Source organism: Falco punctatus, assembly GCF_963210335.1.
Source record: "Falco punctatus genome assembly, chromosome: 3".
Classification (NCBI taxonomy): Eukaryota; Metazoa; Chordata; class Aves; order Falconiformes; family Falconidae; genus Falco; species Falco punctatus.
The window spans coordinates 36678892-36705649 of record NC_137582.1 but is presented as its reverse complement, the minus strand read 5'-3'; the positions used below and the strand labels follow the sequence as shown (position 1 = coordinate 36705649).

Below are 26758 nucleotides of genomic sequence, written 5' to 3'. Positions count from 1 at the left end.
TAACTAGTTTCTCGCAATCCATGGAGTCTAGTTAAATCCTCTGTGCCATTTCTTCATTTTCTGATATTAACAATCCATAAGCCAGAACATAAAGCCAATGAAATAATCTCCAGCTGTTTCTTCTGCTCAGGAATCTGATGAACATCCAAAGACCATTTAGGTTCTCTACTGCTTAGCACCTACTGCATGATAAAGTCAGGTGGTATCTGGAGGATTCTGGATCCTATGCTACAGCACTATTCTTCAGGACTATATTCAGCACCAAAAGTTAAACCTCATGTCTGGTTTCTACCAAGTACCACTTGAATGTAAGTCTTCAAGCACTTACAAAGCCAGTGTAGGCAGAGCTAATGAGCAACCACTCTGAGCTCCCTAAGAACCCTGCTTTCCTTTGAATCCACCGACTAAAAAATCCACAGCATGCCTGTGAATGAAGTAAAGTGCTTCTTGTTGTATCTAGTATCCTTGTTGCTTCTACCATCTTCTAAACTTTGGAAACTTCTGAATTAACTGTCCTGACAAGGTGAACACAAGTCATAGCCAGATGCATGTAGCAGCACGGATATTCAGAGCATACTTATGATTTAGATTCTCCTCCAGGCTCTCCAGCCTCTCTCTAGTTCTTACCATTGCACATATTTCATCATCTCATCTTTCTCATTTCACATCATCCCTCCCATGGACCCCGGATCTCCATGAATCCTGAAAGTCCTTCTTTCTAACGTTAATACAGCAGCGCCTTCTGATTGTCTTGTGTCAAGCACATTTGTGTTTGTAATCCCTTTCACACTAGGCAATTCATTAAGGGCTCTGTTTTGATTACCAAAATGTGTGAACACAATTTTGTATCTCATCTATACAGGGTCAGTCTTATGTCAACTCATTTTTGTCTGTGACAGTCTTTTCCCATCCCATGGCAAAACAATGTTTACATTTGGTTAGCTAAAATATTTGCATTGCACATTCAAATGATGCGTTTTCCCAGTGACAGAGCTCTCTGTGGTATTTCCTCCTGTACCTACTATGCAGCGGAAATAGATGATTAAGATGAATAATCTGTGTGTCTCTCAACAAGGAGATTAAGGAAACAAGCAGCACACGATAGTAACAGTGCTAGACTTTGTAGTATCTGTGCAGGCAGTGTAATCTTCCTAGCACTGCTTAAAGCCTGCCTTTTAGAGCCCCAAACCAGAAGAGCTACACATTTTTTAGTCATCGTGTTTCAAATAGATTCTTCATTTATTGGCCATTTATTTGTTCATTCAGTGTGTGAGGTAGAGTAAAACACAACACACATAGGTCCTGGGAGAGGAGGTAAGAATGATGCTGTTTCCTGAACATCAGTCTGCCTGCAGATAAAAGCCTCAGGCACACCATGTCTGAGGGGCTGTGGAGGCGATGGGGGCTGCTACCCAGGAGGAGGAGAGAGAAGCGAAGTTGGGGAGGAGAGGGCCACAAGGTGATGGTATTTCTGGGGATCAGAATTTTAAATTCTTAATTTAATACTACAAAGTTGAACAAAACACTGCAAGCAATGCTGCACAGGGACGTGCTGCACCATGAGCTACGCCAGCCACACAGCATGATCCCTTCCCCAAAGGCACTGTCTCAGGCTTGTGGGAGAGAAAAAGTACACATATAAAACTTCACAAGACAGTGAAACTCAACAGCATTTAAGACCTATCATCATCTACACAGTAAACAGTTAATTTTGCTCACATAGTTGTTACTACCAAACAACGCAGGACTACCATACGCAAGTCTTTCTGAGAAGAAATCAGAGGCAGAGTGAAGCAACTTCTCATGCAGGAACCCTGTAGCAATGCAAAGCTAGGAAGAACTTCAAACCCCCAGCTCTCAGGGGGTGTATTCCTTACCTTATACCCCCATCCACACAGGTCTTCATACAGGCTCTCCCAGTGAGGAAGCGAAAGCTTCTGTGCTGAAAAAAAGATGAAGTTCAGAAGTTACTGTAAAGGCTCTGCTTGTGCTTACATCCGTCACTAGCTCCGTTGCATCTTTTTGTTTACAGAAACACAGACAACAGTTGAAAGTTGACTGTGTAAGCAAAAGCTATTTATTTTAAATTGACCCTTCCCGCTTAGTGTCACATACTCTGGAGGAAATGGGTTATAAAAGTCACTGTATAAATGAGGCACACAGCATCTAGCAAATGAACTTTAAGCAGGGTTATTTTATGTGTGGGAGACATATTTGCTCCACTGTTTTAAAATAACAGCAAATAAAACTTTGTGTTTGCCAGTTAAAACACAGCAGTAAAAGTAATGTAACAGGCTCTACACCAATATAAGGCAGCGTATGCACAATAATAAATGACCAGTGCTTTTATGCAGTGGAGAGGGACTTTCTGCAAGGGCATGTAGCGATAGGACAAGGGGTTAATGGTTTTAAGATGAAAGAGGGCAGATTCAGATTAGATATAAGGAAAAAATTCTTCACTATGAGGGTGGTGAGGTACTGGAACAGATTGCTCAAAGAAGCTGTGGATGCCCCATCCCTGGAAGTGTTCACGGCCAGGTTGGATGGGGCTTTGGCACCCTGGTCTAGTGGACCATGTTGCAGGGGAGTTGGAACTACATGATCTTTAAGGTCCCTTCCAAACCAAACTATTGTATGATTCCATGAATTTTGATTTAATCTCAAACCACATTTATCCACATAAATTTTTATTTTCTGATACGAGTGTCTTTAGTAAAGCATACACTGAAAAACAGTTGTGAATTGCAACCTCTTTATTTATTCTGGTTCCATTTTTTCTCTTGTGCAGACAAGCTCTGATTTGGGATTTCCACACTTACTGGTCCCTGACAAGTGCAAGAAAACCACTGAAAGACACAGAATCTAATCTAGGGTCTCACTTCTTCCTCTCATGGAGGTAATGACCATAAATATATCTCATCTGATAGATAAAATAAATGTTAGGCAGGTTTAAACATGCTTATTACTATTTTAAAATGTTCTTCTTTACGGTGGCTGGTGTTGTTTGGAACACACCTCCATAATGAGAAGGGCACCGATAAAATGCTGATGTCCACATGGCAGGACGCAGGGTCCAGCATCATCCCTCCATCCCTGCTGCCCAGCTGGTCAGCAGGGACCTGGCTCCCCCATGCTGGAGCCCATGGCTTCCCTCTCTCTCAGTAAGGGGGGGGGGGCACAGGGAAAGCCTGCCTGGAGGGAGGGAACAGGCGCATCACCTGCCTGCCTGGTGCCCGACATGCCAAGCAGCCTGTGGGACTGCGTACGGGTTAGTAGGGTGGACTCTCCTTCACAAAGAGGATGCTGCAAATTCCCAGGCTGAGGGCCAGATAAACTCAGATACTGTGTTTTGAGCAAGCAGTTAGCAGCCTTGCGGATTTAATTTAACACTTCTAAACGTTACTTCCTTCAACCACCCTCATGGCTACCCAGCTTGCAGCTCCCGGCCTTTGGCTGGCCAGCCAGCAAAGCCCCACCGATTTTGGCAGAGGGATGTGCAGCATGATGGGCAGCGGCTGCCGCTGTCACTAGCAGGATGTTTTGTGGAGTTTCTCCTACAAGGCAATGTGTTTATTCTTCAAAACAGTTGCTCCCTAAAGATTAAAACCAAACAACAGCACAAAAGCAGCATGTGTCCTTCGGGGCTGCTACGTGCCATCGGGTAAACAGGAGGTACAAGCTACATTCTCCTGAATGACACGCAACGAATGGTGCCCCACTTTCAGAAAAGAGTAAAGTCCTTCAGAAAACAAATTATACTCTCCTCTTTTTTACACACATACACACACAACCTCACTTAGAAAAAAAAAAATCAACAAAAAAATCCCCCAGTATCTTTCAGATGCCACTTGTGACATTAAAAGCTCCAGTGCTGGGGCTGTGTTGGGGGGTCCCCACCACAGCTGAGCCCATTCAGCCTAAAAGCACATCAACCTGGGCACACAAAATGAACAACAGCCACAGCTCCAAGGCATGCACTTTTAAGAACACGCTCCTATTCATCCCCAAATAGCAGTACACACTCTCAAAAATATAGTTAACAATTACAAGGGACAGACAGCAATAAGAACAGCAAAGAGACCTGAAGAAGCGCTCAGACAAAATATATCTTTACTTTTAAACTAGAAAAATAATAGTAATTTAAAAACTACTAAAAATATCATAAAAGTAGTAATAACACAGGAGATGTATCCACATCACAACATCAAATCTGTTTAGCACAGTCTGCGTAATCACAGTTATTACAAACTGGCTGAAAAAATAAATGCGACAATGATTTTTCTTCCTGCTGAGGGATGTGGAACAAATGTTAATTTTTTGCTGCTGTACAGGGTGTTTTATACCCCAGGGAGTAGTACCTGCGGGGGGGAGTGAGGAACTGCCTCTGGTAATAGGAAGAAGTATTTATCTTGCCTAATGGCTATAAGTTAATGTATTTCTATTAGCAAAATCAATTTAATATTGCATATACATAGTAGCTTCTGGCTTAAAAAGTAAGAAAGCTGGAGAAGGAGACTAAATGATCTTTTCTTCCTCTGATAAGAACACACAGAGATTTTCTCATTACTGTAATGCAAACTAAGCCCACATAAAGGGGATCAGGCAAACTTCAATAACCCTCAGCGGCAGCACAATGCCACCATGAAGCTCTATCCCCCTAAGGAGTACGGTGGACTTCGCAACTTTTCCCCCTGTCGTATACCCACATTGTAATTAATAACCCAATAGCAGCAATCACTCCCGTGCTGCTATAAAGATAAAAACATTACCTTTGATTAACAAGGATTCCTCATCCTGGACCCCGTTTGCATTGTGCAGAAGACACCAGGAGAAGTTATGTGTGATGCTCGGAAACTCCCTCTTGCTGTTAATGCAGGTCTAGGAATTTCCTGACCCCTGTCCTCAGCCCCTTGCCGATTCCGTATGCGCGGCGCAGATCCCCACCTTCTCTGGCTGCCAAGCCGGCCACAGCCTGCGAACAATGCTGCCTCTGTCAACCCGCCGAACCAACAGTGGCACAAAGGCACAGTCATGTACAGCCCCGGACGGTTTTTTTTCCTTCTTCTTGGAGTACAGGCTGATGAGAATGGATGGGAGAAAATGCTTATGTATTTGTGATTAGCCAAAGCTTTGTTACGTTCAGGAGGGGTAAGATGGTGTCGGCGCACGACGGGTACCCTGGCACCTAGGGGGCAGATGAAATCTGCGCTGGTGAGAGTGCTCCCTGCCTCACTTTGCACATTTTTGTGTTGGATCTGTGGGTGGCTGTGTGAGCAAGCAGCTGAAATAGGGGAGGAGTTACACAAAATGCAATTTATGACTTGAAGCCTTGTCTGCCTTTCCAAGAGCAGGACGGAGAGGCAAAATTGCAGCACGATGACACGGCACCGTGCCTTACACACCCCACCTGCCACCGACTGCCTCTCCAAACTGGCTGGGAAAGCTCCCCTCCCTGCTGAAGTGCAATGTGCACGACAGAGCATGGATGCAGCAGCTGCTCTTGCACCGCTCAGGAACCACACTCTGGAGAGCCTCTGAGCACGCTGGCTGCTCGCTCCCTCCCCACAGCATTATCAGTTTAATTTTCAAGAAGGCACGATGCTTCACGAACTTAACAAGTGACTGTAGGATGAGATGATAACATCCTCAGCAGATGTTTACAGCTGTCACTAGGAAGAGGGGAAGACAGCATCTTAAATCCAAGTTTTCTGCAAAGCTCCCCTTGGAAATCAGAGAGACAAAGCAGAAAGACCTTTTAAAATCAGACGTCTGTATTTTTCTTGTTTTGAAAGGACTGTTATGTGCATGTTGCACATATTTCGTGTAAGTTCAACTTTGTTTTCTTTCCTATAAGAAAATGAGAAGCCATCTGGCCCGGCTCCAGAGGAGTCAGAGATGATTCCTTCTGACACCAACTGGAATTTTACAGTTTAACTCAAATATTCCCAAGCCAACCTCCATGATAGATGCTAGCTGTTTCACATTCTTTCACAGTAATTTTAGTTCGGATCTTAAAGCACTGCAACCGAACAGAGCAGCCAGCAACAACGCATTTTCTTCTAGAAGCAAAACCCAAGGGACACACAACACCAGGGTGCAGCACAGCTATGAACTCATTCCAGGTCCCTGATGAACCATCGCAGTGTTACAATAATTTCCCATGCAATCAGTATTAATTGGTGACTTGCTGGCAAACACCCAGGGGCCCTATCTCATCCTTTTAGCAGGTCCGACCAGGTCAGGCTTGAGGATTGCCAGCGGGGTCAGGCAGCCATCACTGGTGCCCCAGCTCTTGGGGCTTTTTTGCTGTTCAATTTTTGGGGAACTGGCAAGGGGTATCTTGAGTAATGAGCAATCACAGATATGCCACTTCCAAATTAACACTTATGAGTTTGTAACACGAGACAGCAAAATAAGAGGGAGATTTCTGGAGGGACTTTATAAACTTTTTTTGAAAATAACTCATTTCAAAGCATTTCACTGAGGCCAAACTCCAACATCATCTTCAGGAGAACTGAATGGCAGCGCCAGTGGGTAGTAACAGCCCAGTAAGACTCTTCATCTTGTACGCAAAATTAAGTTGAGAAAGGAGAGCTGTAAATGAGTAACCACCTTGTCTAATTTTATCTTTTAATAACAATTCTTAAGGAATTTTTTTCAATTTATCTATTAGGAAGATCAAGTTATCTGTCTTAAGGATGTTGCCAAATGGACTTAAGCAGTATCAGGATTGGTTTATATCAGCAGAGCCCTATGACTCCATGGCAATAAACAAAATCAGATGTTCTTCAACAGAATATCTTAAATATTTAAAACATATTTCAGAGTCGCTTCCAGGGTGAGCATCACAGCTGATGAGTCTCAAATGGGATCTTTTTTTGCTCTGTAGAATTATGTAAGTAATCTCAAAAATGCATGTACTTCTATCCTTTAAAAAAAGTGCTGAGGCAGTTATTTAGAATCAAAAGGATGCCCTAACTGAGGACTGCATGAGGCCAGTCTACACAACACCTAATGGTAAAATACATTAGGAAACACTTGTTGCTACAGGCAAGCAGAATTACTTCAACTAAACCAGGTCAAGTATAATCAAGAGCAATGTCCTACAGGCCAGCTTTATTCCACCTCCCTTTTCTGCTTTTCCCAAGTTTCTAGTCAACATGGATCAGTGCTCCTCAGCATTATTCTTCTCGTAACATTTTCCTTTTTTACTGTGCAACACTTGGGAACCGCAACATAGCATCAATAGGTTGCCTAATACAAAATGTCTAATGGTATACTTCGGCTTGGAGGCAGTCAAGAACATTAATGATGGTTCCTTCTCTTGGAAATCCTGGGTGGAGAGGAGGAGAGTGCGACAGCCTGCCTGTGCCATCTCACGTCATCTCTAAGAAATTGCACCTCCAGGTTTTACTTAAGGGCTCATGTTGTACTTGGTGTACACAAACTCAAATGTGAAAACAAAAAATCATAGTATTTACATTGGTCAGCAGATATATAGAATCATAGAACAGAACCATAGAATCATTTAGGAGAGATTTATCATTTACCTATGTGGTTCATATGACATAATTTATCATTTTTTTCCTTGGAGATCCTTCTTTCTCTGGTTCTTCATGGTCCTATTTGATTTTGATTTTTTAAAGGCCTTACTTTTTTTTTCTTCATATCTATGGCATGTAAAGATCCAACCATTATATCTTAGTGTCATGTGAAAAATGAATACTTTCAGACTATTCTCACATTTTAGAAGTACAGCAAATGACCTAATTTTCACTGGTGTAACCACACAGTAACTCCATTAACTTCCAGTATGTTTGGATTGCCCACCATCCACCTGGGATGTCCCTCACCTCTATCTCACACATCCTTAGCTCAGAAAGAGTGTAAACCCACAAAGATATTGTTCAGGGCAATTTAGGCGGCCAAAGAGTTTTGTCATTCAGTGGAGGGATGAATTAAGGAAGCACAGAATGAAAGTTTCAGAGATCTTTTCTGTAAAAAAATGCAAGAGGAAGGAGCACAGTGCACACTCTGGAAGGGACAGCAAGTGCAGTATGTGCTTTTGGAGCTGCAGAAGGATTATTAGACATCTTAGTACACTGCTACTCTGAAAAATCTGGTTTGCTCACAGGCTTTTACCACACATACGTTCACACTCCCACTTTACATCTACAACTAAGAGACAGTGGGATACAACATTCAGTTTTCAGAAAACACATGACCAAGAGTTTCTTTCTCCAATGAAGTATGCCGAGGCTTAGTCACTGCCGCTTTGATACCCGATATCAAATTCAATCTTTGCAAATATAAAGCAAACATCTTTAAGCAACTTATGAACATCTCTGTCTACACAGATAAGAATTACACTTGTAAATTACTTCCCTAAATAGGTGTTACATCAAATCTTCAACTAGTCAAAGACAGTTGTGTTCAGCCTGCATCAGGCGATAATGAAGCCTTAACCCTAGAGATCTTCATTAAATTTGGATTAGCTGTTGATGAAAACCAATTTGATAACACTGCTTATTCTAGACTTCCCTTGCAATTTTTCCGGTCAAACTCATCACTGCTGTCCCTTCCTGCATTAACTTTCTAAGAGCGTTACTTCCAGTGACAGTTTTACTTGTAGAACTGCAAAGCATCAGTATGTGCCCCTCATCAGGTCCTTCTACCCACTGAGCCCAGTGCAGGATTGTACCAGGTTCTCTCCATCTATGGAGGATCCAGGGACTAAACACATGATTACACTTTTTCAAGCATCACCTTTTGCTCCGTCTGGGAGCTTGTCAGTCCTGGGAAGTACCTGCATATTTCCTATGCTTGCCAAAGGCACACACATGCCGGACTGCCTCCACTGCTGCAGAGGGCTGTATTTCATTTTGAGCTGTCTTATTGAAGCATTTTACTTGGACACAGATCATTTGGGTCTATGGTCTGTTCCCTGTTAAAAGCTCTTGACTAACTCAGGTGAATACATCATCTATACAAGTTACACATGGCTTATGGCCACGTGGATTTTAATTTGGCATGTTTAGCATGTGTCTAAAGCCCCTTCTTCAAGCAGTCAAGTCAAAGCCTTATGAAGATTTAAAGTGTACCAATATGATCTCAGTTTAATATTCTGTATTACAAGAATGCAAAACATTTTGTTAAATCTTTTTTTTTATAGAAGTTAGTTTGCAGCATTAGTGTAATTATGAACTACTATACTTCAGTGTATAGTTAAAGCATTTGTTCTTAAGCATTGCTTTAAGAACACCTGATGTCTTGCAAATTTATTTCTCCTCTTTCCACCCGTCTGATTAGCACTGATAATGGAATTAACTTTCACCTCATCTGCTTTCAGTATTTATCAAGCATTTGAGCATGGCTCTTTGGTTTCCATTTGTAGTAACCAGAATTTCCAACTGTTTTTTTCAGCCAAATACTTGATAGATTTGGGCTTGCTTTGTCCAGACAAGACCAAATGTACTCACTCTGCTACAGTCAAAACTAAATACTTATATATGTTTTTTTAAAGCTACTCATTAGGATATGGATAGCGACAAATGTGCTTCCTTCAACTTCAGCTTACCTTTTATTCTCCCCTGCAGCTTGCTCAAATTTATTAAAAACAAAGAAAGAAATCACATTACTAAGTTTTCATATTCCACTCTTCTTAATTTTCAAATTTCAGTCATTTATAAGGCCCAACTATTCTATGACAAGAGCTTTTTAGACCATTTAACAGGACTAAAGTCTTGAATGACCAGGGATTTTCTTTTTTTGTTTAATCCTCTCCTGCATCCTCCCATTTTTCCTATTTTCCACTCCTTAATTAAATTTCAGGTCAAAGCTCTTTCTGACTCATGACATTCAAATGTTTTCAGATTTGGTTAAAAAATTGTGCAAATCCATTATCCTATATTGTCATAGCTAACCAGAAGAAACTCTCTTGAATTATTTGGATATACGGACAAGATCTGATTATCTAAATCAAATTGCTAAACTAATGCACAAGGGAATATAATTAATTTTTTTTTTTAAAAAAGTCAAATCTTATTAAAGTGTGCTCAAAATAATTGGCCAGACTATAGGAAACTAGTGGGCAGAGGTTCTGGAAATGGAAGTGACACCATGCTAATTGGCAAAACACCCACCAGAAGATAAAAATCTATTTACAATTTAAGGATTTAATTTTGAGATTATAAATGCAAAAGACAAAGAATGACATCCTCCTGTCATTTGCTGACAAGCTGTGATAAAGCATCTGAGAAGGATACCTGTGTCACTACCTCATCACCAGCCACGACTGCTCTGCATCCTGCCTCCTACAACTGACTTGCATATCCAAGTCCTGATCCTGTCAGACCTGTCTGAATTATCCCAGATTTGCTGCCAGGAGTGGTGGCATCATACTAAGCAAAAACTTAACAGATAAAACTGTTTCTGTTCAGGGAATTGCATTTATATGGAATGTAATTATTAAGGTTTAATTTTCTCTGCACAAGCATTTACACAAACTATATAAGTCCTCTTACCAGAGCTACTGCTCTATAGAAACTGTTGAAGTGCATTTGAGTACTGAATCAGTACTAAAGATGTCTGTAGCATTTATGTAATTTAAAATATTCTTTAATATACAAAAAATTCAAAGAAACCACTTTTAGAAACTTTTGTTTAACCACAGTAAATTGGGATAACGACCAATATGGGAAGACTCATTTCAGGAAAACCAGGATGGGATGTACACTGTCAGCTAACAGTTCTTGGTCTCTGATTAGTACTATATCCTTCACAGTGAAACCTGGTTTAAAAAGCAGGAAAAACAAGATGGACAACCTTAACCCTCTTCAAAACATTAATATGAAGCTGGATAATTATGTCAAACATTACTTAACATAACCAAGGCTATTTGTGCTGTCCTCCTAAGTACCCACAGGACAGAGCAGAGAGCTGGCTGCCCATCCATCTGCTTTAGGTGGCCCTAGCCTGAAATCCAGCAATACTGCCTGAAGTTTGACCTATGTTACTGGTATAAAAGAAAAAAAAAAAGCCAAAACAACAAACCAGCCCAAAGAAGCTGCTGGCACCTCAGATTCATAATGCTCCTGATGCAGATGAACAACAGATCAGTAACAGAAAGTGTTTGCAGCTTTTTTCTGCCATTGCTGTCCTGGGATTTTATGCTTTTTGCTTGGACTCCACACTACCTGTGAGAGATCAGACCTGTTTTTTTATCTAACATTACATTGTCCTTCAGTACTTTGTTCTCCTTTAGCAATACTTGCCATGGATGGATCGGCATGTATCTGAAAGCCTCACTCAAACTTGATTCAGAAGGCTGGAATGAAAGAATGTAGAGAGTAATTCAAAAGGAAACTTAAGAAAGCAAAACTCCCAAGTGTCTGATAAAGTCACACTTACACAAGCGTGTTGAGAAACCGGGCCCTGCCCTGACTGTCACGTATACTTTCAACAAACACTTCTGGGAGTGAAGCGGCCAGGTAAGCCAGCGGTGTCTGACCACCAGCGGAGCTCTCTAAAGGCTCTGAAGGTACCTGTTCATAAAGGTTTTGCCCTGATCACACAGCATGGCCGTGACAGAAGCTGGTTGTTCTGTTTGATTATTTATTTTTTTTTAAACTAACATCATCATCACGAAAATTAGCTCGAGCATCAAGAATCATCACAGTCAGCAAGCAGAGGCTCAGCCTTCAGTGCACCTCCACTCCACCAGCCTTTGATATATGAAAGCCAGTATCTGCAACAGAGACTTCAGCCTGTAATTATTAAATATGTCTCTACAGGACCACGGCTCAATAAAGCAGGTGATGCCAAACTGAAGCTGCTGAGACAGCACCAAAAAGCCTTCGTCTACCATGATGCCTTCATTTCAGTGGATGAATTTTGCAGCTAACTGCCATTTGCGTGCCATCACCTACCACCTTCCTCTTCTGTGTGGGAGGTGGCAGACAGAGTGGACTGAAAGACAGTGATTTTGATGCAGAGCATCACCACTCTGACTGGCATGCAGACAAGGAGGATTTCCAAGAACATTTGCATGTCTCTGTCTTTACAAAATAACCGTTTAAATCACTCTGCCAGTGGGAACTGAACGCGATGCTTAAGGAATCCTGCATTAACTTGTAAATGATAAGATTTCAAGCATTGGAACAGGCTGCCCAGGGATGTGGTGGAATCATTGTCCCTGGAGGTGTTTAAAAAATGCATAGGTGTGGTGGTTAGGGACATAGTTTAGTGGTGGACTTGGCAGTCCTGTGTTAACAGTTGGACTTGATGATCTGAAAGGTCTTTTCCAACCTAAATGATTCTATGATTCCAAGGTGGGTTGTTTTTTTACTTCATGTGATCTCTGTCATCTTTACCTAAGTTGCTGAGAAAGCCAGTGGGTTAGCAGAAGCCTATTCACCACCTCGAGACACTGTACTGGATAAAATGCACTGGACAAGACAGTAAACAGTACTGCCTATCCCTACCTATTGAACTGATAGAGATGCTAGCATAAAACCCTAAAACAGAGATCAGAGATGGGATTTGCTTAATCAAGCAAGCTTTGCCAGAAGGTGTAATTACATACCGCAGAGGATCACACGAGCCTACTTTTAGAAAAAAACCCACACAACCAAATCTTGAAATTCTTCAGTATTTGCATTAAATCCACGGGAACTATATGGGCTTCAGCATGTGTTTTCTCCCACACCAAAGCAGACAGATGGACAGACAGGGATGTGAGAAAAACATTTTCTGTTAAGCCTGAGGGGAGATGAACAAGTAAAGAAGGCACCATGTGCTTTCCCCCTGCCCAAAGCATAACCCCCCCTGCTGTACTGACAGCCTGGCCTTCACAGAGCTCCCTTCCCTTGACAGCAGAGAAAGCAGTGGCCAGGCAGCCAGCAGGGCAGTACTCCTGCCAGCACCTCTCCCACAGCTGGGAAGCATTCCTGGGGTGCTCTGTGCCCTGTTGGAGCAGGGAGCAAGGCTGGGGCTCCCCACCTCCATTGTCCTGCCACCCAGCATGGCCCTGGGAAGAGAGGTCACCCTGTTTCACAGCCATCAGTTATTGCAACACAGAAGCTGCCTTTGTATAAATAGTTTTCGTTCTACTAAAATTCATCTACCCTAGCTTGTTTCCTTCCTAACAGTTGCTAATGGATTTCATTACAGTTTTTCTCCTTTTTCATGTGCATTCCTCTCCTCGCAAGGAAGGCGTCGGAGCAGCCGCAGCCAGCTGTGAACTTCCCCACAGGGACCCTGGCTGCTGCCTCTGCGGCACCAGTGACAGTCCCATGATGATGGAAAGCATCTTAATTTCAGACAAGATCACTTGCTGCTGCTGTGGGAATGCAGGCAGCAAAGTCTGCTCACTTTACAACCAGGGAGATGAGTCTTGCACCCACTGCAAGAAGGAGAAACATTTAGTTTGGAATCAGCAGGGCAGAGGAAACAAATTAATCATGCAGTATGTTTAGGAAAGCCTCGCCTTCTCTGAAGTGTTTCAGCAATGATGTTCAACAAATGGCAATTGTACCCTCTCCACCTTTGCTTTTATTGTCTGATGAAGGCAAAGTCAAAATATTAGTTCCAGCGCTTTTAAAATGAGATTTCTGGGGTAGCTGTTAGCATTCTCTCGTATTAGACACCAGAAGTCATAGTGAGTCAAAGCCTGAGTCTTTGCTCAGACAAATCCAGGAATATCAGCTTGGAAAACATGCCTTGGGAAACCAGCTTCTATTCCCTGCCACTGGAAGCATCACAGCCGACAATCCCAATCAGGCCAACTAATACAGGTTTCCTGATATTTTTTACTTTCCCAATTTTATAGAATGTAGAGAAAATAAACTCAAATAAGGGCGGGTTATCTCACACGTGTAACCTCTTCAACACTAAAACACAGACATTAAGAATGTGAAATACCAGCCATATACATATATCTTGTCTAAGAGATCCTGTTAGCACAGATATACCTGGGCTGGCAGGCACACTTTCAAAAATTACAGGTCTTGTACACGCAGAGAAATCTCTTTGCCTCTATGAAGCAGCTTTTTTTTTTTTTTTTTCCTTTTAAGTGCAGTCTTTCCATTCATATCAAATACTGATAAAACAAAACTTACTTTGCTTGTGTTTTATGAGCTTATGACCAAGAAGAGCTTCACGCAAAAAAAGTAAGTTAGGCAGTCATTTAGATATTTGCTCATTTAAATAGGTGGCCATACTTTGCATGAATTTAACATTGTCAATAAGTACAGGGGGTGTCAAATACTCAGGCTACTATGTTGCTTCTTACTGATACAATAATAATTACCAATGGCTCCTCTTTTAAGAAGTAAAACACTCACAGTGCTATTTGGTTTTTTTATAACAATATTTAACATGGGAGAGGTCATAAAAGGATAAGCAGCTGAAGCCTCCGGACAAACTGATGCCTCCAGAGAAAGTAAGTATTTACCACACAGTATAATTACATGTACAAAACCACTGTTCACAGATATAAAGACAAAACCAATTAAGGTCTGCTGTTACCTGTGACCTACCATCTCTGACTTCTGCTCTGCGCTTCCATTCTTCAGCCAGCCCTTTGCTGCAGCCACATCCCTGTTCTTCCCCCGCTGCCTGCTCCTGTCCCTCTCCTCTAACAGTGTCAGCAGTACCACCCACAGCACTGGACATTGCCTACTTGATTTGCCACTGCATCAACACAACATAAATCCCCCAGGCACACCAAAGCAACACTACATTAAAGCTTCATATATGCTGCAACAGCATCTCTCAAAATGCCTAGAAAATCTTTTCAGATGACCACGGCTTTGTTCCCACTGCACTCTGGCAAGGAAGTGGTTAAAACAGACAGGGAAAACCACTGCAAATAATCTGAAAGATTGTATTCACATTTTATTTGCCACTTTTAATCCTATTTTTGCCTATAAAAATCTTCATGCAATACTACTCTGTTGAAATAATTAGAAATGCTTTGGCTCCGTGCAAGCAGAAAAGCCCAGAACCTGATCCAGCGTGCAGGAGCACCACTGCCTCGCCTGCCACGAGCCTGCAGTGCCATGTCAGGCATTGATTTCTCCGGACATCTGCCTGCTTAGGAAGAAGCTTTTATAGGAATTGTTTTAACGACATTCTGTCCCATGCAAGTGTGCAGCCAAAAAAATTTAAACCCCGCTCTTGACACAGTCTTTTTCAATACAGATGAAGTTCATAGGAACCATTCATCTTTCACATTTGTGTTTTCAGCTTTATAATTTCCATTTGCTCAAGACCCCTTGTCATGTCTCATTCTTATTTTAGCACTAGTCTTAAAAGTCTTACAGACATGATTGTTTTGACTCAGCACCATCTTGCTATCCTCAATTCTGCCTTCACATAAAAAAAGACAAAAGCAAAAGCCCTACCCCTCTATATTATTGTATATTCTTACTAATAGTGTCCAAAGGGCATATGAATGTATGAAAACAAAACAGAGCTGCACAGATGAAGGATTCCTATCACTTAGGAATGTAAAAACCTTATCTTCTGTGTTTTCCTGACTCTGCAGTAAAGAAAAGACACTCCCAGGTGGTGAGAACTAGCAAGGAAGTTTGCTTTGTGAACAATTCCCTCAGAAAAGCCTTGGAAGGAACTATTTTATAATGTTAAAGCTCTTGTCTCTTAAAAATGCAATTCTCTACTGGAAGTGGATAATGTGAAGTAAAGTACCAGAAAATGAAGTGGCTTAAGTTTATACACAGTCAGCTGGGCTTTCTCTAAAGAAACATTACACGGACCCTTTACAGCTTGTGAAGCTGTATTTCTAGAAGCCAAAAGAAGCATGGAGTAACTGAAGGCTCAGGTCAAAGGACAGAAGCAAACAGGGTCCTGCACAATGGGTCTGCATTGCAACTGCACTAATACTCTCATCGTGTAAAAGGGCAGCAGTGATAGACAGGAATGAAACGGAAGATTAATCCCTGACGGCTGTTACAGCTGACAGCCGCATCACTGGGACAGCAACTCCAGCCAGGAAGTTCTGTTCCCCATGGCTAGGTTGGTCCCTGCTCTGAGCTGGGACCTTGACTTTGCAGCATCACAAACAAGATACTTCGTGAACGCTACAGATGAGGATGCTTCGGAGAGTTGAATGTGGAAAATATGTAAGGTTGAAGCACTCTCCTTGTTGCCTAATGATACTTGATTCTGGCCATTGGATAAGCCCATCACTCCTCCATCACCAGTGTGATGTGTGATTTAGTATCTTTCACTGGAATAAAGTTCAGAAACCTCAAGCTGACCTTGCACCAGTTCCCTTTCTCCAGTGAGGCCCAGCTTCTGTCTGGTACACGTGCAGGAGCTCCAGAAGATCAAAGCTTTTCCCATGGAGCGTGTGTTGGGAATCTTAAAACAGAGCATGCCTAGTTCAAATAATCTCATTCATGGCTTTAGCTTTTGAAAGAAGCAAAAATAAAAGCAAAGAAATGACACTAGGGATGCTTGCAATCACTGCCAAGAAGTGGAATCTACCATATGAGCTGAAAAATTAAAAATATGTGAGTGTAAAAGTGCAGGAAAAGCTAGCTGAAATCAGAGCAAAGATGTGTCTTGCAACAAAGCTATGAAGAGTAATACGTAGAAGTGGCAAAAATACTGGTGTACTTAAAAAAATAAAACCAAGAAAAATATTTAAATCATCAAGTTCAAATTAAAACCACTTAGACTTAGCTACAGGTATGAAAAGAAATACATCTGTAAGGAAGAAAATAAAGCAACGCAGACTTGACAAGAAATGTAACTATGCTAAAATGAAGCCTTATGAAATTGTGTGCAAGTTGAAAGATTGCCTTTTTCCTCTCACCCCGCAACAGTACAGCTTCCCGTCTGCTTATGGAACACAAACAAGAGTCCCAAGGCCCTGAGGAGATCTGTACCAGAAACCTCCACACTCGCTCTGGTGTCTCATAACACAGCCGCATCACGTTCAGCTTTCCACACCTTGCTGAGAATGTTTCCATTGAAAAATTCCAATGAACAAACCATGCAGCTCTGCGTGGAGAGCTGCTGAACCCTTAAAGGAGTTCACAAGTCTCTATAGACAACAGTGGTCTTCAGAAGCATCACTGCCCAAGGAAAACATCGTTTCATTTTGGCACTAGGCTTATCTAGGGGCTTAGCACAACTGCCCACACTGGCCTGCAGAAATTAATTTCTCTCCTGGGCATGACAGTCCAGTGCGGTGCATCGTGGACAGGTGGTGGCATTGCCCGGCACTGCCTCAGGAGCCAGGCTACCTTCCCTGGCAGGTGATCAGGGCTGACCACCAGGGAGGGCTTGCCAGAGGGGAAATGACAAGAAGTACAGAGAAACTGAAACAAAAGCATTGCAACAGGCTGCCCAGGCACGTAGTGCAATCACCATCCCTGGAATTGTTGAAAAAACGCATAGATGTGGTGCTTAGAGACATGGTTTAGTGGTGGACTTGGCAGTGCTGGGTTACCAGTTGGACTTGATATTCTTAAAGGTCTTTTCCAACATAAATGATTCTATGATTCCATTCTTTGAAAAGTTCTCTGCTTGTTCTCCCCCCCTACAAGGACCTGGACCTTCAGCTTTTGAGCCAAATTGTCACTTTTTAATTTTTTATCCTTTCCACCCCAAGTGCCGATACTGTGGCTCTTCCAGGCTGAGGAGACTCCTGCCACATCAATATTCATAGCAGAGATTCTGAAGAAAGTTCATTTATTTTTCAGAATTATTACAGTTAATTGGAAACATCTGCTACAAATATCTGTATGCCAGAAGCATCCCAATCTACTAGGCAGTCTCTGCAGGAATACTCACTCTGTCTTTTCTGGATAGGTTTTGCCAACGGCATCTTTATTGTCAAAGAAAAGACACCATAAGAGTAATCAGCCAAATGCAGTTTATATTGTCTCTGCTCATTTTCACACAAAGTAGTAACATATGCTGTGCTGTCACAGCTGTGAAAGATATTTTCATCTCCTTGTTTGGCTTCTAGATGCTGTCTTGCAGGGAACCAGGTCAAGGAGTTTTGGGAACACTGCTCACCTCTGATACCTGGTAGAATCCTTAACCTAATACAGTGCTGCAGCAAGAATATTCAAGCACATGCAATTAACATTTTACAATTGTATTGAGATTAATGTCAATATATTACATTAATTTAAGTACATTATTTAACGTAATGTGAGTGTTACATATTTATCTAAGTATTTATGTGACTAAAGCATCGTTATTTGAATGTCCGGTGGAAAAAAGTTCCCATGAGGATAGAATACAGCCTAAGTACAAAGTATTTGCAATAAATATACATATTGAGACCTACTGAAAATCTAAGCTGGAACTTACAAACACAGAATTTCTAAACAGGTTGTCAAAGATAATGAAAAATTCAAGTGCAGATTGGACTTTCTAAGTATTATTAGCCCTCTCTCTGACTCTTGTAAATTTTTTTCGATAGGCTGAAATGTGAGGCATGATCATTTTTAGTAGAAAGAGTATGTCAAATCTGTGAACAATGAAAGAAAAGCACAATGTCAATTGTTTTGTTTTAGGGGAAAAGATGAACAAAGACATTCATATTAAGGAGTGAAGTGTGGTTACATCTCTAATGAAGTCAGATGAAACTAGACAATGTCTATATTACAGAGCTTGCCCACAACATGCTGGAGACTTCTAACTGGCTGTACAAGGCAGCATGATGGAAAAACTTGTTTAAAAACGTAAAGAGTAATAAATCAGAACCTCCAAGGACATCTTTGAAGCAGATGCTTTTCCCTGAGATGCCAGACTAGGAAACTTTATCCAGGGAGAAAAAAAAAAAAAAAAAAAAAAGAAGAAAAAAAAAGCTGAGATTTTCAGCCAGACTTTTTTACAATTAAATTACTATGGGTAAAATTTTCATTTTTCAGCAGATGGTCACTATGAATTCTTATCTCAAACTAGATTAGAAACAGATTTTCATTTTACATGAAGAGCAGAAATCAGTCTTCTGTAATATAATCTTCTTAGATTCTCTCCCACCCCAAGGGTAAGAAGAGCCACAAATTACTTATCTAACAGTGTGGGAATGGACATTTCTTTGTTGACACCATTAAGAAGTTCCAAATCACGCTGAAAGAACTTGCACTCATTGACAGACAGAAAAAAATGAAGTGTGAAAAGCAAAAGACCACGTAATGTCTGGATACATATATTCATTTGGCAGAATCCTGATGCTGATAGTAATAATACAAAAATAATGTCTCTGACTGGAATAGCAAGTATTCCCTTATTCCCTGAAACATAATAGTTTCCACACTACAACTGCAGCAATAATTAGGATGTGAACTTTTGGGCCATTTTTCTTCATTTTGTGCAACGAGTTTATGAGGACCATCGTCACTTCACCTCTCATGTTTGAACAAGCTAGTCTGTATTTCCTTCTGCTTTCCTCAAGAAGAGGCAATGAAAAGGCTGGAAGTGATCATCACCTGTACTAAATTCAAGAGGTATTAAGTGACCCATGATCCTCAGTTTTCAAGTTAAAGTTGAAAATACCGGTTAAGTAGTACTCTTGAACCCCTGTGTACCCCTGAATACTGCTGTGTAAAAATTAATAAAACTGCCCTACAATTTTAAGGCATGATGAACCAGAAAATTATACAGTGAGGTGTATAGCTCCTGAGCATGTTCACAGGTCTTTATGCCATGAAAAATAAAATCACGCCCTTTCCCTCATTTGGACTGTGAAGGAACTTTCTCTCAGAGAAGTGGTGGGTTTGGTGGACAGTGTCACAGCTTCCTCTGTCCCCTGGGGAAAGGCCTGAGCCAGCTTTTCTGGATTCACTGTAGAAATGAAGAAGCTGTACTCACACGAAGGTGGGAGATGTGTCATTTCTGTTGGTATTAAACAGAACTAGATGAAGGAAAGAAAATCACACATTCTTGTTTGTAACATCAAGTCACTCTTGGTTCTCACATTTGTTGGCTTGCCATGCTGCATGTCTGACACAAAAGGCAATCTTACTCTCAAAGCAGAGTAAATCAGCAAGTAAAATTCTTGGAATAACAACAGTTAAATCTGTCCAATACTTTCCTAAAAATGCATATTAAACCTGCTTCAGCCATAAAAACTTGATAAATATGTTTAATATATTTGCAAGAAATAGTCATTCATGTCAAGAGTAAACAATGTAAGCATGGAAACCGGTCGAGAATAATCTTAAGAAAAAAAATGGAGTAGATGCTTCAGGATACAACCCTGCTACTGATAACTATTGTTATGGCTAATCCAAAAAGCAAGCTTTATGTGCCCTAAGTGGAAAAAACTGTCATCTCCACTCCTTCCTTGTGTGGCAGTTAGGAAAGCACGAGCATTAGCATATGAATGAACAAAACAAACGTCTCTATTTCCTGAGAAATCAAGATTAGGGAGAACAGAAATTGTGACACATGATTTCTCCCAGAATCTACAGAGCCCTATGGACTGCCAAGGACCACAATGCAAGGAGGCAAGACAAGCAGTGACAAGAGTGGAGAAGAAGTGGCACCAGCTCTGACCTGAGCATCAAAAGCACGGGCCTGGCACTGAGCTGCCACCCTCTCGGCCTGCCCATATAGCTGCGGGCAGACCCTGGGACCCAGCAAACCACCCGCTACGTCCTCCTCCCACATTCAGCTCCCTCCTTTGGGTGTCCAAGGTCCTCTCCCAAGGGCAGTATTTAAGCAGCAGAGAAGCCATGCTTTGCTCAGAGCACTGACGGCACGATGACAGTATCTAAGGGTACCTGTATGCCTGCTTCCGGCAGCACGTGCTGCTGCAAAGTGGCACGGCAGAGCTGGTACCTACCTACACTCTGCCTGGTGTTGAAAGTCAGCTTGACCAAAGAGTCCGTTTAAGAGCTCCAGCCTGCCTTTGGGAACTATGTAAACTGGGATGTGGTACTGACCATGCACACAATCAGGACTCGGTGCTCTCTAACCTCCAGTGTCTTAGCTAACTAAATCCCACCCCAATCCCAAACCTCGCTGCAACTTCTAGGCATCTTCCCACCTAACGTCTGTCTGCATGATTTCAACCCACTCCCACAGAGGAACTTCTACAGGTAGTGGAGTCTCCACCCTTGGAGATATTAAAAAGCCTGGGCGACTGGCTCTAGGTGGCTGGCTGAGTGAGGGGTTGGATCAGATGACCTCCAGAGGTCCCTTCCCACCTCAGCCCTCCTATGCTTCTGTGAAACTGCTGAAGTTTCCTTCGCAGCACAAATAGTCTTCCAAGAGGGAAACCTATGTGGTGTAGAAAGGGAGCTTTCCTATTTCTCTGCAAGCAGGCAGTCTTTAGGTTGTGCTCATGAGCAGTGATCACTGATCATCCAAAGAGGAGCAGAAACTCAACACATTCCCACAGCAGCAAAGGACCTAGAACAAGCGGATGTGACTGACAACTGTCCCTCCAGGAGATGCAGTGTTTGCTGTCACTTAAGTGTCCCCCTTTCCTGCTGCGCTGGAAACACATCTTCTTTCATGCTGCCTGCAGCACAGACACATACACCACTGGGGAATGCTTCAAACACATAGAAGCCGCTAGCAATTTAATTAAAACATCCGCAGGCAGACAAGCATATGCACATCCCATTCCTCAAAGGAAACACCTTAAATATATACAAGAGCACAGGACTGCAAGAAAAGTCCCAAGTCCCTTCCATCAATTGAAGAAACTCCATCCTAGAGCTGCTCTTTATTTTTACCTTTGCTGCACCAAGAAGGGGCTGTTCATGAACCTCAGAGATAACCAGGGACTGTCTTCTATCGCCTGGCCTCACTTCACCCATGGTCCGTTTACCTTCTGGGCACACACTGTCATTTAACCCAAAATTTAGTTCGTCTCACCCCCTTGTGTTTACTCTCTTCCCTGTATATTTAACCTCCTGAAGACAGCAGGATCTCAGCCTCTGCTTTTACAGCCAAGGTTTTTACAGTGCTTTCTGGTACAACATGCAATCCATCGTCCCCCCCGATTGCCCTGACAGCCCCTCTGTGTGCCTGCCCCAGGTTGAACTCATCGTTCTTTTAAGTGAATTGTGCACACTGTTCCCACTGTGCTTTGTCAACATTTTGAAATATGTCGTTAATACTTTCTTTCCCTGCTAGAAATACCTCACCCACTACACTCTTGCCATGCATGTATCTTATTAACAGCAGCAGCATACTGGTAGCTTGATCCTAGACAGAATAGGTCCTAGGACCCTAGATCTACAACAGGCCGTAGATCTAAGATCCTGGTCCTATACTACCTCATATAGCTATAGCTGTATTTATTTTTTCCTGGTTTTCAGCTGATGAGTTCCCAGCTCACAGACTAAATTCAGATGCTTACTCTCTGAAAGCATGGCCTTGCACTTTGCACAATTACATTTCATGCCATACCTACTACACCAAATTGGAAGAAAACCTAACCCTTCTCATATGATATGATCCTCTTCTGAAATGTCAGTGACTCGTACCTTTGAGTCATCTGTAAATTCAGAAGCGTACTACTGCTTATTTGTGACAATGATACGAAGATAGTAAACATGTTTCATCTCCTTTGAAGAACTTAACTGGCAGCCTCCCTTTGACCCAGCACTCCTGCTTCAAGACTGATGTTGCCATCTCCCCTTTATTCAATTTTCTATCTATTTCAAATTTCTTCTATAAATCTCATTCTCTTACCATACTGATAAATCTCCATGTGTGTACCATATTCAAATTCTTTACCAAAACTGAGATGGATTACATCTATTACTTTTCTTCAGCAACAGACCTGAAAAAGATGAAACAGCTACCCTCGGCACAAAATATTTATTTTTATTTTATTTTATCCCATTTTCTGATTGCTTCCCTGACTTTATTACCTTGTTCAAAATTTGCTTTAAAATATTATATGCTTTAGAGGTTGGCCTAACAAGCTGTCATTTACCCAAATCCACTTCCCCTGGCTCTATCTCATAATTTGAAGTATAGATTTTATACTTCTCATTCTTACACCTCATTCTTCAATATGTTCCTTAGAAACTCTGCAATCTCATATAACAATAAATTACTTTCCAGGGAGGAGCAGAAATGTTTTTAAAAGTAAAATTTGATGACATCTCACTGCTAGTCCCTGGAAAAGAAGTGCTGGATATTATGTTTCTCTAACTTGTCCCTGAAACTGCATGGCTTTTCTTAATGTCACACTGTACTGTGTGTGGGGGTTGTGGTTTTTTTTTTAATAGCTAATATGGGAAACACATGGTTCCTCTTTAAAGAGGCCTCCCAAATCAAACCTAAAATCAAATACCTCCCCATAACTTAATTTAAAAGGTTAAAAAGGTCAAAAGTCTCTTCATCACCAAAGTACTTGTCCAATTCTCAATAAGAAATTTAATTTCTCTCATCTGGAGCAAATGTGTATAATGCAAATGGCATCCAGAAACTCTACTGCACTTTGGAATTAAACCCACTCTTTGCAGCTGCTGTTTTAAACATCATGAGTCTGGAAATGAAACAAAGCTTTGTCTCATTGGCATATCCCTGCATTAAACTCATTTGTTGAAGTTAATGTTAAGTGGTTTTGGCCACCAACTGCGTAACTCCGCTGTACATTCCACTGTACAACAGCCCACAACCTAATGAGCGGCACTGCAAATATTCCAGATATCTGCTAATATTATGCACAAAGATGTAATTAGAAGTGTGTGCGAACACAGATATGTTTGAAAAAGAGAACAAACATACAGCTCCAACTGATACCTTTATTAACTTGTTCTCAGTGGTAGTATCATATACAGGGTTAGTGTGAGGTTAATGTATACCCCACACTGTGACCTTTCAGACTGAATTTAATTGCATCCCTACCAAGAATACAGAAAAATGGAAAGGTGCACGCTGATTGATTTTCTTCCTTGCAGACCACAAGAGCTCATTTCAAAAAACCCTGCCATTAAATTTACAGCACAACTGAAAAAGAGTTTTAAATGATATACACCCTAATCTAATTTTTGAAACTGGTATATCAAAGACTCTCCATCATAAGCCACAAAATCCCCATTTACCTCTTCTGTAAACTCTCTGTAGTGCATACAGCACTATCCTTCAATTGTTAGCATGCTTAAAGTGTGTGTATTACACTGTCAGAGCCTTGCAGTCAAGTGTTAGCACTTTTAGGCATTTGCCCCTGTAATCTTTGGAGACTTCAGTAACTGCAAGTCAGGGAAAAATCAAAGTAAAAAGAAAAGACAGGTCAGCATGAACCTAAATGCAATGTAATCTAAAGACAGATATTTCTGCTACACATACACAACATATTTAGGTTCTAAAAGAATGTTTCTGTCCTTACTTTAGTAAAGCTGGGATGAGTATCTTTGTGAGCATACCACTGCAGAGTGAACTATGTGAATTGGGAAATTTTACCAGAATATTTTATACACTGTGATCGCTGTATAAAATATGATATGACTCATTATAGAGGGTTTTATTCTAAGACATGTTTATTTTCTTTGATACCAATATTTTTTGCTAATTTTTGATTATTCATCTAAATAAAATTTTTGTGGTATCTTCAGATATTCAATAGTAACACTATATTCTGTAATAAAAATGCCCACAGGGAACTTTGAAATACGTGTTTGTTTAAAGCATTTTCCACTTGCAGTGGATGAAAGCAACAGCCAACCACACTGGGGTTTCAGTGTTTTTTCAAGGAGGTGATGGCAGGCACATTTTGTTATTAATGTATTAAGGTTTTAGCTATTGCACTCATCATCGCGGTCAGAATGACTCTTCTACACTAAAGTACCGAAGAGCACTGTGCACAGCTGAACCATCACTTGGATCAGTTGCATTTAGAGGGATGCAAACTTGGATGAGCCCCAAATTATGGTAGACCTAACGTCTCATTTGCCAGCAAATCATTTGTATCAGAAATGACTTTTGACAACACTAAAATTAAATTTCTCCCATGTTTAACATGCCCATTAAAAAGAAATCCTTCAATGCCATTCACTGATGCTCAGATGCGGACAGTCAAAATGACCATGCGGTTGGCCACAGCCCACCTTCAGCAATAACCCTGATTTAGATAACCTGCAAATGCTGTGGAGTCAAGGATAAACTCTCCCACTCAAAAATTCACCTTTACAGCTACTCCATTTCCACAAGTCTCTGATGCACAAAGGTACTGGGAGTGCCATTGGGAGCCTCAGAAAACAAAACTCTGGGTAGACTAGGATAGTCTGACCCACATCAGTTTTTGTCGCTTTACCAAGACTTGATTTTAATTTCACAGTAAGGCTGTATCCAAAGCAGTGCTGGAGCCTCGTGAAGCCTTCAACCACCCCTAACTTCCCTTGGATGTTCCTCAAGGAACGGAGTGCAGTGTGGCAGCAGCAGGCTGGGGTGGACTTAGGGCTGGATGAGTTTCAAAGCACTTTGAGAAAGGAGTCGGTGCTGTAACAAAGCAACCTCCTGAGAGCCCACTGTGAAACTAAATTCATAATTTCTCATTGAATTCATCAGAATGGAAGCTCAGTGTGAATGACTCCATTAAGGCAAAGACAGAATTAGCCTCATCACACATGCGGCAGCATATGTCTCTTTCAACATGCACTTCAAAATAGATACCGAATAGAAAACAGATGATTTTTAACTTCCTATTAAGTCTATTGGTAAAGAAAACATTCTCAAACCCCTGCATATCTTCATGCAAATTACTCTATTGCAAAGATAAATATCAAAGTTACATGAGATTCTAGATAAGTAGCAAAAAAGGCTTGAAAGAACAAGGAAGAAATAAAAACACCTAAAAAATCTCCAAAGACGAAAAATAAACAGCAGTTTATTTGTGTTCTCAGGAAAGCTCAAAGCCAAACAGCATTTTCTTTTGGAGGCAACTTTTTGCATATTGAAAGCCAGCTTAAATAAACGGCTGGCTTTTCTTCTTAGAATATTTGGGAAGTCTGCAAATTTTTTTTCTCCTTTGAGAAAATAAACATGAAAACCAATGCAGGAAGAACTCCACACAGAAGTAGTGCAGAAGAAATTCAAATACCTTGTTATAATTATAAATGAGATCTTGGCCAGGCAGAAATGCATACGAAATGCTGTCAGGTGGAGTGTTTGCCAGCCATCCTTCAGGAGCAACAATCACAGAAATCCACCCTTGTCATCTTCTTGTGGATCTCCTTTCCCCACCCCTCATGAATTTTAAATAGCTTTTATTTTATTCCCATACTTCTCTCATAATCTTGCCCTAGCCCGTTCCCTGTTAGTCCCCAGGGTTCTTCTTTTGTATCCCAAAAATCTCAGTTGAGGATTTGCTGGTATCTAACATGAGAGGTTCAGGGACTCCAGTCAGCTTTAAGCTGCAGTAATTTTTTCTGCTTAGTAAAGCCTGAAGGGAAAGTACTTTTCCTTCCTTGCTAGATAGTAAACATTCCTCTTCCATGGGGCAAACAAATTATCTTCTGTTATTTGTAAAGACACTCAACTAATATTCTTGTTTACATCTATAGACGTCTTTGTGCTATCCCTAGTCTAGCTCACGGAACTGAGCCGAAGGTGTTGCAGCTAACATCTGGTGGAGTAAAAGCCTGAATGCTGGCGAGCAGCACCCAGAGAAATCCATGCACAGCAAAAGACAGAAACAGTCACTCTCAAGTTCGAGTTCAGGCTAAGATAGCATCAGCAAAATGGATCTCAAGCCAGTAAGTATCTTTGGTGAGCAATCTTGTTATACCCAGCAACTCAGCAGAAA

At 41.3% G+C, this 26758-nt stretch overlaps 1 protein-coding gene across 11 annotated transcripts in view; it reads right to left on the bottom strand.

Moving 5' to 3' along the window:
- PAG1 (phosphoprotein membrane anchor with glycosphingolipid microdomains 1) overlaps positions 1-26758 on the bottom strand; it is a 115602-nt gene that overhangs the window by 46085 nt on the left and 42759 nt on the right. For 5 of the 11 annotated variants that reach the window (XM_080380231.1, XM_080380229.1, XM_080380234.1 and 2 more), the window contains one exon: positions 1878-1942. The exons of 3 other annotated variants lie outside the window; for them this stretch is intronic. The gene's annotated coding sequence lies outside the window, so the exon portion shown is untranslated. Of the gene's footprint in view, positions 1-1877; positions 1943-4769; positions 4917-4944; positions 9190-26758 lie in introns of those variants that run through there. 3 more of the 11 variants (XM_080380239.1, XM_080380237.1, XM_080380238.1) reach the window with 3 other exon arrangements.